This window comes from Anomaloglossus baeobatrachus, chromosome 3 (assembly GCF_048569485.1).
Source record: "Anomaloglossus baeobatrachus isolate aAnoBae1 chromosome 3, aAnoBae1.hap1, whole genome shotgun sequence".
Taxonomy (NCBI): domain Eukaryota; kingdom Metazoa; phylum Chordata; class Amphibia; order Anura; family Aromobatidae; genus Anomaloglossus; species Anomaloglossus baeobatrachus.
In genome coordinates this window covers 142,530,791-142,543,977 of record NC_134355.1, presented here as the reverse complement: position 1 = coordinate 142,543,977, position 13,187 = coordinate 142,530,791, and positions in this window count along the sequence as shown.

The window sequence follows — 13,187 nt, the reverse complement described above, 5'->3', positions numbered from 1 at the left end:
TCCACAGAACACAGACGTGACTTCTCGTCAGCCGGGCAGTCTGTACCACAGATCGCACACGAATAGCATGAACACCATTGTCCTTGGCTACTGTCCATTGGTGCCACTACACCTTCGGATTTGGGATTCTCCGCCCCTTTTCGTGTCACCACCATTTTCTGGGACCCCGCCCCCTTTTGGGTAACCACCCCTTTCCGGGACTCCGCCCCCTTTTGAGCGACTACCCCTTTCCGGGCCTCTGTCCCCTTTTGGCTAACCACCCCTTTCTGGGACTCCGCCTCCTTTTGGGGTTTCTGTGGCTTCCTTGCAGTGTCTTTAGACCCGAATTCACACAGTTCCCCTTTATCTCGCTGGGCACCCTGTGTTCATATTGGCCCCAGAAGGGAGTTCATCAACTGGTCCACTGCTGCCACATCAGTGCGCACTGACAGCTCCTGCTGTCCACGCGCAAGGAACTGGTACAGCTCCTCCATAGCATCCATTTGTGTGCCCTCCATGCTGAAACAAGAAAACAAACAGGAGGGGCGCTCCAATGGGTAATACCCAGTGGTCTAAAGAGGGGGGGTTAGAGAACCACTAACCTTTCCAGGTTGTACCGCCCGTACAACCAGGATCTCCAGCCTGTGGTGTATCACTGCTCACCAAACAGGGCCCCGCAATTCTGGGTTGGCCTGGAACCTCCAGTCACTGGTCTCTCGCCACTGCAGCACGGAACCCCGCAGACCCGCAGATTCACCGCCAGCAGCTGGAGTACGCTGTCCCTGTTCGTGGACCCACCGATCCACTGCCAGCCGCTTGAGTGCGCCAACACGATTTTCGTGGACCTGCCGATCCACTGCAGACAGCTTCGAAAATTGTTTTCGTGGACCCGCCAATCCACAGGCAACACTTCCTTGCAGTGTGTAGACAGCAGAAAAAAAACAAAAAACAAAACAACCTTCGTGGACCCGGCTGATCCACAGGAACAACACCTCTGCAGTTGCTAGACGTGCTGCCTGGATTGCTGCCCGCTATCTAGCACCATATGTGAACGTTGCTTACCGCAACCCGGGGGTTTTACTCGCTTGCAGCGGTGCAGGGTAGCTTAGGCATACACAGGCAACACAGTCTCTCTCAAAAATGCAGCAGTTTATTAGTAACCAACATAAACTGCCCTTCCAAAACACAATGAAGCCTCTCCTGGCTTAAAGGAAAATATAACATCCACATACCGTGGGCTTCCAGTCCAATTAAGTGTCCATAGTGGATTCTCCACACTCTGGCTCCAGCCAGCGAACACAAGTCACTGTGGTTGCTTCCTGCAGCCTCCAGCCCTCTCCAGCCAGGCTGCAGTATTTTTCCCCAGTCATCACCGGGACTGATTTCCAGGAGTCTCTCTTCAGTCTTCACACAGACTGAGATCTCCAGCACACATCCTCCATGTGCAGCACTCTCAGGCTTCCCCCTGTTTCTAAAACTAACAGTCTCTTAAAACCCAACCGGATACACCCACAGGTGGAGGTATGTGATTCTCCAGCTCTGTCCATCACACTGGTCACAGTTTAAAGGGAACCTAACCCTTAATTACAACCCAAGTCCCACAGTCAAACCTTCAGTTCAATATCACAGGGGGATCCTTCTCCACTGCGACCATCCACAACATTGGTGGTCGCTACCTCACACCCCTATACAGGGATTTGGAATTACACAGCCCTGGAGATCACTACCTGTCTCCACAATTGGTGGCAGCGGTGGGATAATTATGGAGACACGGGGCTCAGTGGGTGCTCTCGTCCACTAAAAATCGCCGCCATTAGAAAGACAACGTGGCTCAGGGTTCATCCCAACTGAACGCCGGCCTCCTTAACCGTGAGCGTAACACTACTCAGACAACACAGGGTGAGGGAGCCACAATAATTAGACTTTATTGGATCCCCAAACAATTAACGGCACATAACACATAACCAGCAAAACACACAAATGTAACAGGCAACAGAGTCTCACCCTTCCGCTGGCTCACCAGGGATTTAGAATGTCCATGCCTCAGAGGTTCCAGGGCTGCTTACTCCAATCCAGCAGCACCCCGCTTTTGGCGGGCACCCACCGAGAAAGGAATATCGCCAGATTTAGGAAGCTGTCTGAGGTCTGCAAAGTCTGTAACAGGTGACTGAACTGTCCCAACCTGAGTGTCCTCCTTAGGTAGTCCTGGTATGATGTTACAATCCTGGCAGCCGGAGTCGAAATCCCTAGGCTGTGGATATGGTCTCCAACCGGAACCGGAGTCCCTAGTTTGAAGCCATAAGATATCCTGATCCTCTAGTCAGCTCCTAAGAGCTTAGACTGGATCCATCAGCATCCATCAACAACTGGTGGCTTAAAGAAGTCCCTTTTATAGCCACAGCCTTACACTTAGATACACTGTGTCCTCATCGATTGGTTGGACAAGAGCGCTTCTCCCATTGGATGAATCTCAAGCTGCATGGACAATGTTCATCCAAATGATGTCTACAGAAAGACTGAAGATATCTACATGGAGTCTGCAAGTCACAGACCCAACAATGGCTACTAAGGTAATCACATTAGCAATACACAACTACAATACAATGGTTACTGGAAAAGTCTGGAGAACAATACGTCTGGCTTTCAGTGGCCAACACAATTACATTGAGTCAACAAGAGTCTTGTAAAAACAATGAGGGACTTCTCCCTCATCTATAGACAATCTATCATGCTGTCTGGCTGAATTTTAAGAAACTTTAACCCATGAGAGTCCATGTCGTCACAATCAGCACACAAAATCACAGGACGAAACAGGAGCTAGAATTCTCAGAACTATCTCTGGCAGAGGTCAGAAGACAGGAGGGGAATTAAAAAGGGTGTGGTGTCTTCCCATAGGCCGTAGCTGAACGATGGTACCTCAGCTGGGAGACACCCACCACCTACAGTCAGCCATTGCCACTGCAGATCCCCAGGAAACCCAGACCAGTGGATGAACGGAGCCTCTCCCATCACCAGCCCCATCCACGGCAGGAACACGGTGTCGCCTGGCGATCGGAGCAGAAGTCGATGGAGCGGACTCCGGTGGTGACGTAACATTTGCTACAAACCCCGGTGTCATCCTGGGGACAGTTAAGGCTGGCGTATTTTTGAATGTGCTTGATGCTAATCAACACATCCAGTTTGCAACTGGGGCACAAGTGATGCCACTGAAGTGGTATGTGTGGCGCAATTTTTGGAAAAAAGGGAGACTCTGCTTGGAGTCCCCTTGCAGTGTTTTTAAAAATAAGCCAGGATGAACAAGTCATGGTTCAGCAAAGACTTTGCTACCTACCCCTGTGTCATCCTGGGGACAGTTTAGGCTGGCGTAATTTTTGAATGTGCTTGATGCTAATTAACACATCCAGTTTGCAACTGGGGCACAAGTGATGCCACTGAAGTGGTATGTGTGGCCCAATTTTTGGAAAAAAGGGAGACTCTGCTTGGAGTCCCCTTGCGGTGTTTTTAAAAATGAGCCAAGATGAACAAGTCAGCAAGGACTTTGCTACCCCGGTGTCATCCTGGGGAGAGTAAAGGCTTGTGGATTTGGATTGTGCTTCATGAAAATCTACCTGTCAAGTTTGCAACTGAGGGACAAGTGATGCCACTAAAGTGGTGTCTGTGGCCCAATTTTTGGGAAAAAGGGAGACTCTGCTTGGAATCCACTTGCTGTGTTTTACATGATTTTAGAAGGGCATGACATGCCTATAGCTGTGTCTCCTCCTCTTTTTACTCATCCAGCTCTTTTGTTTTCGCATGAGTATATGTCCTTGTCATTTTCCCATGTGTTTGTGGTGTCTTGGGATTTGTTTCTCACCTTTTGGACACATTTGAAGGTGTTTTCTATGTGTTTTTATGTGTTTGTGTTTGCATCCATTGTTTTCAATGGGGTTCGAGTGGTTCGTCGAACGGTTCGTCAAACGTTGGTCGAACAGGGCATCCGTTCGACGAACTGAACTCGAACACCAGGGGGGTGGCTCATCTCTAATCTTTAGTCATTTTGTTAAGTCTGGTACTAGTCAGACTATCTTTGTATGTTTGTATTGTTACAGCCTGTTAATCTTTCTTTGGACACCACATCTAATCTAATCTAGGCATTACATATTTGGACACCCCGATCAGACAGCCCCCATATGCCAGCTATTAGCATCACCGTACTATCCTATCTTGTAACAGTATTACCTAATCTTAACCTCCCCCATTCATTGATTTTATTCCCTTAGGCAACATTCAGTCACCCATACACCCTTGTTGCTCTTTCAGAGTCCACTATCTAGGGAACTACAAACCCTATCTCCATCTGGGAACTCAAAAAGGTAAGTTTATATCTATAACACCACTGTAATCCATTATCCCCTCTCCCACTCCCCTCCCCCCACTTTTTTGTTTCATACTCAATTTAAATCTTTTTGTTTTTGCCATACTAGTGAAACTCTGCATACTACTTTGGATCTACATTACCTCCTTAAAGATCACTCAACCAACCTCTAAAACTGCAGGTATCAAAAATATTTTTAATATTTATATATTCATACATATTTTATCCAATTCCCTTCTCACTGTGTTTCCTTTATTAGGGCAGCAGTCATATACATAATTCCATTTTGTTTTTTTACCCTGACAGGTTCACGCGGACCCTGCCACTGCTTGCAGCTTTCAAAATTGTGAGACTAGCTATCTTCTCAATAAACCCCATTTGTTTTAGAGTTGATACAGTCCCCTTTCATCTTTTTCCGTGAGCACTAGTGTTTTGTTTTAAATTGTATATAATATATACTTTAGAAACGTTTTTAGTTAAAATCCTGTATATAGCGACAACTGAATGCTGTGATATATAGTGGAATCTTTCACATTAATGAATTGTCAGCCACTCTGTCCCCTTGACAAAACTATTTACTTTTGAAGTTTATAGATGAGGGGTCAGGATCCTATGACTCGTGAGCCAGATGTGGCTCTTTTAATGGCTGCATCTGGCTCGCCGACAAATCTTTATTAAAAAAAAAACGTATTTTCCGGTTTATAAGACGCACTTTTTTCTCCAAAACTGGGGGGAAAATGGGGGTGCATCTAACAAACCACATATAGCTTACCAAGGCGGTAGTAGTTGTGCAGCATCGGCGATACTGCGGGCTCGTGGGGTGTCGCGGCAGCAAGCCCACAGTAGCCGGCAGACTGCGGGCTGCTTTGAATCTCCTACAGTTGATGATTGCCTTCAAGAAAATGGCCGCGGAGGTGGCGCGTGTGCAGATAGGACTCCGTGGCCATTTTATTGAAGTCCATCACGTCGATCTGTGCACAGAGCAGTGTTGCCAACCCTCTGCACACTGACCCTTTTGAGCCACGACACCCCATCCTCCGTGCCCCCAGCATCGCCTACCCTACCTTTAAGAATCTTCTGAGCCACTCCACCACCGCCGCTCCCCCTGGTGAGCATGGCTCTCATGGAATTACATTTTAAAATATGTTGCATTCATGGCTCTCTCAGACAAAAAGGTTCCCGACCCCTATTATAGACCATTGTGCTGTGAAGTTTCACATTGCATCAGATGACATTGTGCATAGGCTGGAGTCCCTTAAAAAGGTGAACTAGTATGTGTCAGGAATGAATAGCGGCAATTCTTTTTTATCAGCTGTTCTCTGGCAGTCAAAAATATAGCTATCAGTAAGAAGAAATGAAACAATTAGCTGGCTTATGACAGTTATTGCTATTTTCTTAACCACTTTCTTACTGGAGTCAATTATCGTTTTAATGACCTGCAGATGTTTATTTTATGCTGACCTTGCCACAGCATAACAATATGGATGTAACTCTTTGTTAATTAGGAAACAGAGATATATATATATATATATATATATATATATATATATATATATATAGCAACAAATATATTTAGTGCTGACCATAAATCATTCACCAGCCCACATTTATTATGAATAGAATACTTTGCAGCTATGGCATTGTAGCACAGTAGGCAAAAATTGTGCCTAATCTAATGAAAATGCAAACCTATTAATAAACATGGTGCATTTAAAATGTACTAAATCTTGATTTTATTTTATGTTTGCTCTATTTGTTATTGCTTTTAATAAATAAGGCTAGAGCGTTTATAGTTTGACCAGAATTACTGTTCTTGCTAATTTTATTATTTGAAGGGAAAAGTCAATATTTTTAAAAAGTGCTGGAGAAATGTTGCAGGCAACATTTTTGTGCAAATTTAAATGCAATATTTTAACCTGTGCAATGTGTGTCAAAATTAGGTGTAAACTACTAATATATACTAATAAACTTGCTAAAACTCACTTCTGACACATTTATTTTTCTAATTTGGTTTTAGTTTTCAATTACAGAATTTTTTCTATTCTTTTTTCTGTATCTAGTTGTGGAGGTAGTCATCTTAATGAGATAGCTAGGTAACCCAGCACAGAAAAGTAATTATGCCTAAAATTTTACTTTTAATAAGTATATAGTTAAAAGCACCAAGAAAACATGTAGATATGCGCAGCATGTGCCACAGTTTAAAAGGTGTCACCCTTTGTACTGCCTCTAAATATTATAAGTAGTGATGAGCGAGTATGCTTGTCACTACTCGGTACTCGCACAAGTATCACTGTACTCGGGCTACTCAGCGGGTACTGAATAATTTTGCGATACTCGTGCTGTACTCGTGGTCTTCATCCTTGCATGTTGGCGCTCTTTTGAGAGCCAGCTCTCATGCAGGGATTGGCTGGCAGACCACTGCAATGCCACAGCCCTGTTAGTTGTGGAATTGCACGGGCGCGCTGTGCTCTGCACACAGCCATCTCGTATTCCCTGCTTTCCTCGCCCACAGGCGCCTATGATTGGTTGCAGTGAGACATGCCCCCACGCTGATTGACAGGTGTCTCACTGCACCCAATCACAGCAGCTGATGGGCGTGTGTATACTGTGCAGTGAAATAAATAATTAAATAATTAAAGAAACCGGCGTGCGGTCCCCCCAATTTTAATACCAGCCAGATAAAGCCATACGGCTGAAGGCTGGTATTCTCAGGATGGGGAGCCCCACGTTATGGCGAGCCCCCCAGCCTAACAATATCAGTCAGCAGCCGCCCAGAATTGCCACATACATTAGATGCGACAGTTCTGGGACTGTACCCGGCTCTTCCCGATTTGCCCTGATGCGTTGGCAAATCGGGGTAATAAGGAGTTAATGGCAGCCCATAGCTGCCAATAAGTCCTAGATGAATCATGTCAGGCGTCTCCCCGAGAAACCTTCCATGATTAATCTGTAAATTACAGTAAATAAACACACACACCTTAAAAAATCCTTTATTAGAAATGAAAAACACAAACCAATTCCCTCGTAACCAATTTAATAAGCCCCAAAAAGCCCTCCATGTCCAGCGTAATCCACGGACCTCCAGCGTCGCTTCCAGCTCTGCTGCATGAAGGTGACAGGAGCTGCAGCAGACACCACCGCCACCACCGAGGAGTTCACAGGCCTGGAGGCGGGAAAAGTGACAGTTGAGTTGAGGAGGTGGAAGTGAGAGGAGTAAAGTGGAGAGTGTCTGGGTTTGTGGCCCAGGCAATGACAACAAGGTTGGCAGACGGTGGTGGCCGTCTGCAGGAGTGGTGAATCAACAAGGAACCGTAGGACCGGGGTCGGGCGTCGGCCCGCCGGTACCGACCGGGGAGCGAAGTGAAGCCAGCACACACAGGCAGGGCCATCGGACCCCGACTAGGCTTGGAGTCGCCGTCAATAGTCAAATCCGAGTGTGACAGGAACCCCAGAGGTTTCCTAACAGCCAAAGACCCGTTAGAAGGCAACCGTCCGCACCGTGAGGGTATACAGCTACCGCCTAAGACTAGAGACCCAAGGACCAGTGCCTGCGGGCAAACGGGCTCCTCCGGCATCCATACACCGGGGAGCGGACTACCGTTGGGGATCCATCGTAGTCAAACAGTACACAAAGGTGCAGGAAAAGACAGCTGCCATCACCTGTCCGGGGAGAGAGACACTGCAGCCGGCTGCGGGACCCGTCCATCCAGCCGTTTGGTTCACCGAAGACTTTGTGCATCTCTTACTGAGTGAGTACACCTGTGCCATCCGGCACCGCGCCGCGCTGTCCCTGCAACCCTGCACCTCACCAACCCTGCCTCCCCGTCATACCACCGGGCCCCGGGACCACCGGCCCCCTACCCACGGAGGGGGAAAACAACATCCCAGCTGCTCCCTACAATCGCTCCCGGGATCCTTGTCACCAGCAGCGGTGGTGCCCATCTTCACCACAACTCGTGGGTGGCGTCACGGACTAAATCCCCCAAACCAACCACCCTTTTGACTCACAGGTGAGGAGCGCAGCTCGAGTCCCCGGATCCAGCCCACCGCTCGAGCCACCGAGCAGCAGTCGCATCAGTGCCGGACCCGAGCGTTAGTGAGCGCAGCGGCGGCGTCCTCCCCGCCCACGACAAAACCTGGCACTGTGAACAGGATTGAACCCATCTACTTACCAGTAGAAGTGCGCCTTGTGATCTCCGCCGGCGGTGTCCGGCCGAAAATTTTGAAGCGCCACCATCTTGGCGCGAAAATCTCCCGCTCAAGCGTCTTCTCCGAGCAGGGAAGGCGCAAAAGCGAAGCCCCGCCCCCAACAAGCGGAAGTGCTGAAGAGAACCAAGGGGGGACGGGAAGAAGATGTCTGCCTAAAGTAGCCGAGGCTATAAAAGCGGGGACACCAGGACTCTGCAAACATTTGGTTCCTGGAACACTGCTGCGCACGATGTCCCGTCCTTCCGGCACCGTTGGAACCCCAGAGCCCACGCCAGGAACAGCGGCGTGGGTGGAAGCCCGGACCGCACAAATATGCTGCCGCCTTCAAACCCAGGTCCGGTTCTTGATAGAACGCTGGGTGGCCGAGATGAAGGAAGTGGCGGCAGCTGTGCGGAGACGCGAGGTGGAGGCAGTGGTGGAGGAGCGGGTAAGCGACTCACGCCCCTGTGTCCGAGAAGGACCGGCCGCTGCGGCTGAGGGGCCCGGCCTGCACCCACTCACTCTCCTGCCTCCCCCGCCATCCGTACCAGTTGCTGTTGCCCATCCGCTTGGACCGCTTCCCCCAACACCGGTAGCGGAATCAAACCCGTCCGCCCTAGAGGACCGACCTGGGGGCGTTGTCTGTGAACAGCCCGCATCCCTCCCGCTACCATGGAAGATACCGTGGGAGGTGTCCGCCCGCGACAAGAAGTCATTGGCCCCAGAAGTGGCCGCACCCGAGACCGTCCCGGCTCCGGCAGTCCGCCCGGCCGTGGAGGAACCGGCCGCTGCAGGCCCGAAGGCCCAACCGGTGAGGCCAGCTGTCCCTGAATCCCCCGCCTCGGCTGAGGCTGTGCCGGGCCGCCACTGCAAAGCAGCAGTCCAGGCCACGTCACCGCAGGACCTCCACGAGAGAGTACCGGTAGTGGTCCAGCGGGGCCTGACTCAGGTGCAGGGGTCTGCCAACGCCCCTTATTGGGACAGGGAACCAAACCAGTTGAGCTGAGAGATTGCTGCCAGGGAGCAGCAGAGGGCCGAAGTGATGGCGCGAGTGATAAAGGAGAAGGATGCACTCCGCCATGCTACCTTTCAGGTGCAGGGCCCGGTGTATGAAGGCCAAGTCCGGCAGTTTGACACGCGGAGGGGGTTCGGTTTCAACTACGAGCCGGGCCTGGAGGCCGAAGTTTTTGTGGCCCACCGCAATGTCAACTCACACCTTCCCACGGGCCACCCAGGCCGTGATCTATTGCCGGGCGATCTGGTAACTTACACCCGCCACTGCGGGGAGAGGGGCTGGTTCACCCTGGATGTTAAACAAAGGAAGAGCCGCGGTGTGCAGATGCGGCCCCAGCCCCCTCCTCCACCAAGCCGTCCGGATGTCGAGCTGGAAGCGGTCCTTGATGAGTACGACCTCAAGTAGTGGCAGCGGCCCTCCGTTGCAAGCAAGTTGTCCCTGTTGGGACCCTCAGCAGTTCAAATGAATCAAAATCAACCGAAAGATCATCTGATTGTCTACATGATTATTCCGGCTGTTGCCGGCAAGTTGTCCCCGGAGGGACTCTGTGTGTTTTTACCACCCACATGAGAAACTGCTCATGAACATGGCCGAGAACTGGCATGCCACCCACGAACTGATGGGCTTGTAAATAGTTTTGTGGGATGGAAACCGTTGCCGCCTCAGGAGAGGCAGATTGGAGGAAGGGCCCGCAGCAGAGCAGGCTGGGGCCCGGCCACCACCTGGACCGGTGGCCATCCTCCGGGGGTCAGGGGTCCCCCTTGGACGTGGGGTCCCCTGAAGTGACAGCCGGGTGCGAGTTACCGTACCCGTTCCCGCTCGGGCAGCCTGAACCTGGACTGGGGTCAAGGGGTGTTGCCCCCTTCTTAGGGGCTGCATCAGGGCTAGGTTGCTTGGGTGGGAGAGCGGAAGACATCCAACCATCCGTCATTATTAAAAGTGTTTTATATGTGCAGCGTTCAAGTGACCTGACAAAAATGCTTATGTTTTATATGTTTACATGTTAATTTATATTTTACAGTTGAAAATTAAAACTGGTGATGGACGGGCAGCCCGCGGACAGTCTGCATTTCAAGGGGGAATGTGGCGCCCTGGACTAGCCAGGTCGTCACAGGTAACATACATACAACCCCACCCCCACTAGACAGTAACATTAGCCAAACATAAAATCCTTGTTGCCTCCCTCTAGGGTCTGATGTCCACACCAGGTGGGGCGGAGCCAAGCGGTTGGCCCCACCCACCGAGGAGTTCTCAGGCCTGGAGGCGGGAAAAGTGACAGTTGAGTTGAGGAGGTGGAAGTGAGAGGAGTAAAGTGGAGAGTGTCTAGGTTTGTGGCCCAGACACTGACAACAAGGTTGGCAGACGGTGGTGGCCGTCTGCAGGAGTGGTGAATCAACAAGGAACCGTAGGACCGGGGTCGGGCGTCGGCCTGCCGGTACCGACCGGGAAGCAAAGTGAAGCCAGCACACACAGGCAGGGCCATCGGACCATGACTAGGCTTGGAGTCGCCATCAATAGTCAAATCCGAGTGTGACAGGAACCCCAGGGGTTTCCTAACAGCCAAAGACCCGTTACAAGGCAACCGTCCGCACCGTGAGGGTATACAGCTACCGCCAAAGGCTAGAGACCCAAGGACCAAAGGACCAGTGCCTGCGGGCAAACGGGCTCCTCCGGCATCCATACACCGGGGAGCGGACTACCGTTGGGGATCCATCGTAGTCAAACAGTACACAAAAGTGCAGGAAAAGACAGCCGCCATCACCTGTCCAGGGAGAGAGACACTGCAGCTGGCTGCGGGACTCGTCCATCCAGCCGTTTAGTTCACCGAGGACTTTGTGCATCTCTTACTGAGTGGGTACACCTGTGCCATCCGGCACCGCACCGCGCTGTCCCTGCAACCCTGCACCTCACCAACCCTGCCTCCCCGTCACACCACCGGGCCCCGGCACCACCGACCCCTACCCACGGAGGGGGAAAACAACATCCCAGCTGCTCCCTACCATCGATCCTCGTCACCAGCAGCGGTGGTGCCCATCTTCACCACAACCCATGGGTGGCGTGACGGACTAAATCCCCCAAACCAACCACCCTTTTCACTCACGGGCGAGGAGCGCCGCTCGAGTCCCCGGATCCGGCCCACGGCTTGAGCCACCGAGCAGCAGTCGCAGCAGTGCCGGACCCGAGCGTTAGCAAGCGCAGTGGCGGCGTCCTCCCCGCCCGCGACATATATATATAAATATTAGTACTACCAACTTATTTACAGTACCCAGGGGTCCAATCCTGAATAAGGTCCTAGCTAGAGTTGAGCGCGGTTCGTGGTTCTCCAGTTCGTGGTTCGAGTGATTTTGGGGGCAGTTCTAGATCGAACTAGAACTCGAGCTTTTTGCTAAAAGCTCGATAGTTCTAGTTACGTTCGAGAACGGTTCTAGCAGCAAAAAGCTAAGCTAATTACTAGCTGGATTTTCGCTGCAATAGTGTAAGTCACTCTGTAACTCACACTGTTATGAAATTTCAGCGTATAGTGTGCGGGGACTGCGCATTCAGATCACTGCTGCTGGGATAATGGCGATCACCGTTTTTTTTTTTTCCTTGTCTTCTTTCCCTAAGCGCGCGTGTAGTCGGGCAGGCCAAAATGTCAGCCAATCCCAGACACACACACAGCTAAGTGGACTTTTAGCCAGAGAAGCAACGGCGTGTGTGATAGGATGTCCATCTCACATGTCCCTGCATTATAAATACGGGCATCTGCCCGTCTGGACGCCATTATCTGCCTTCTGCGTCTGGGTGTCAGTCACCGCAGGTGCAGCTCCTGTCTCCAATACTGCTGTGTACGCTCTACACACAGCGCTATACAGAATAGGGATAGAAGTTTCTTTCAGCCCTTGTAAGGGCTAATAACAGCAGGCTCAGAGCCATAGGTGACAGTCAGGTCCGTGGAAAGAGTTTTTAACAGCTACAGATAAGAGCGTCTGTGTAGCTACGGTCTAGGAGTTCCTTGTTACATTTCACCATTAGGAGGGATAGAAAGTGAGGCTTCCTTTCCTCTACACTGACCCACAACCCGGCCACTGTACCCTCCTGCCCTTTGCACACTCAAGCTCATGGTTACTAAGCCATTATACTAGCAAACACTGAGGAAGCTTAGTGGCATCCTAAAAGTGGCTGTTGGACTTCCATTAGTGTCCTACTAGTGCAAATCTATTTGCAGCACCTCTGCATTGCACACTGAAGCTCATTGTTACTAAGCCATTATACTAGCAAACACTGAGGAAACTTAGTGGCATCCTAAAAGTGGCTGTTGGACTTCATTATTGTCCCACTGGTGCAAAGATATTTGCAGCACCTCTGTATTGCACACTCAAACTCATTTTTACTAAGCTATTATACTAGCAAACACTGATGAAACTTAGTGGCATCCAAAAAGTGGCTGTTGTACTCCATTTGTGCCAGACTGATGCCAAGCTATTTCTACCACCTCTGCATTACACCCTCCTGCTCTGTTTTTAATAAGCTATAATAATAGCAAAAAATGCTGCCAGTTAGTGGCATCCAAAAAGTGGCTGTTGTACTCCATTTGTGCGACACTGGTGCCAAGGTATTTCTAGCACCTCTGCATTACATCCTCCTGCTCTGTTTTTAATAAGTAGTGAT